This window comes from Papilio polytes, unplaced genomic scaffold (genome assembly GCF_000836215.1).
Source record: "Papilio polytes unplaced genomic scaffold, Ppol_1.0 DF822178.1, whole genome shotgun sequence".
Taxonomy (NCBI): domain Eukaryota; kingdom Metazoa; phylum Arthropoda; class Insecta; order Lepidoptera; family Papilionidae; genus Papilio; species Papilio polytes.
The window spans coordinates 5,258,462-5,260,653 of record NW_013527026.1 but is presented as its reverse complement, the minus strand read 5'-3'; positions in this window follow the sequence as shown (position 1 = coordinate 5,260,653).

Here is a 2,192-nt window from a genome sequence, read left to right as displayed (position 1 = left end):
TGCCACACCTACGCTACATGTACGTTTTAGTTTCTATAAGATCTTTCTGATCTATATAAGAAAACTGGTAATTTCAAATGTAAAGAAAATGAACTAAATGCTTGTTAAATATACAGGAAAACAAAAGAATTTTTCTTCGGTGAACATTTTGATTATGTTCCCGATAAAGGACTTTGTTTATGGTAACAGTAGTGAATGGTGAATAAAATTTTATGCTACCAATTACGTGATTTGGAAAAGAAAATTATGTGACACTATGTAAATTGGATTTTATCTAAATGTTTGTGTGGAAATACTGTCTCTACCTAGAGTAATATTTTTCAATATCATTGATAATAAAAGAAATGTATAATTCTTAAAAAAATGAAAACAAATTCAAGATGAAATCAAATCTATTGATTTTTTTTAGTTAAATTACCCATTTCATTTAATTGTCACATTTCATTAATATTAGCTTTCGCCAGCGACTCCGTCTACGTGGAATTAAAAAAAACAAAAGTGAGTAGCTTATGTATTCTTCCAGATTATCCACTACATCTATACCAAATTTCATTGAAATCTGTTCAGCCGTATAGGTTACAAAGTCTAACAAACATCCATCCATTCATCCATCCATCTAAACTTTCACATTTATAATATTAGTAAGATTATAAAATGGAAAGATTTGTATGTTTGTCTGTCTTACAATAAATCAAATACTACTAGGACGATAAAAATTCTTTCACCATTAAAAATCTACTTAACAAGTGGATAACATATGGTTTTTATTATTTTTTTAATTTGACGCTCGCGAAGTCACGAGCAACAGCTATTTTTACAATAAAAGCAATGATTCCAACAGGCTTATTGACAGAAGCTAGATACGTAGTAATGCACTTTGAGTATAGCAACACTTAAAGTGGAGTATTTGTTCAATAAATGTCACACGAGTTGTGTTAAAAGTGTTACGATTTAAAATAAAACAATGACGTAAGCAAGAGGATTGTTCATTTGTTTTGTAACATTGAGATAACTAACTATACGTTTTTGTATAAAATTTTCATTCTATGTAATGTTATAAATGCGAAAGTTTAGATGGATGTTTGTTAGAGATCAGCTTAAACGACAGATCTCGATGAAATTTAGTATAGAAGTCAGTCTAGAAGATTATGTAGGTTACTTACTTTTTTAATTACACGCGGAGTCGCGGGCGAGAGCTATCAGTCACATCCACGTTCCCTTCCCATCCTATTCATATGAGAAAAAGGGTGGGAAGGTAAAGGCTCTAAAGTAGAGGCTCCGGTACCACACTCATCAGACGAAACCCGGAATTGCTCCCACTTCACGCCTGTTTTCTATGTGGTTAAAACATTTCGAGTACATTATACAGTGTAATTATGTAGCAGTCTAGAATACTAATTTAGTAATGAAAATCATAACTTTCAGCTCTAAAACCACAAGCAACTTATGTCTCGGCATACAAAACCTAAAACATTTCTGTATAATGTTTGAAATGTAACTTTCCTACGAATTAATTCGAAAGTTTGGATGGATGGATAGATATATATTAGAGTTGGCCGCATACAGCTGAACGTATCGCGATGAAATTTTCCATAGATGTATAAGATAGTCTGGAAGAACACATAGTCTACTTACTTTAGTTTTTTTAATTCCACGTGGACTTAAAAGTTGCAGGCGATAACTAGGAAATATGTTAATACGTCGACGAAGTGTAAGTTGAATTATTTAGTTACATTATAAATTATAATAAAAACAGCATTCATCATTTGTCATCATCATCATACGAGTATGTAACAAATGCTAAAGTTTAGATGTATAGATGGATATTAGTTAGAATTTGTAGCCTTAACGGCTGAACGGATCTCGATGAAATTTGGCGTGGATATAGGGAAGTCCGTTTTTACACAGGTTACGAGTGATGGGTATATAGCTTTACTAATTCTTATCCACAAAGATCATACTCACGTTATTGGCCGGCGTGCAGTTGCAGCATGAGGAGAAGCCAAGAGATAGGGAATAGTCTGGAAGAACAAATAAGCTACTTACTTTTGTTTGTTTAATTCCACGCGGACGTAGTCACATTCAAAAGCTAGTATAAAATGATTACCTTATTATTCTTCATAGCACATTTCGTATTTCGTTCGAACATTTTAATAAATGTAAAAATAAACGAGAGTCAATACGTCTGCACT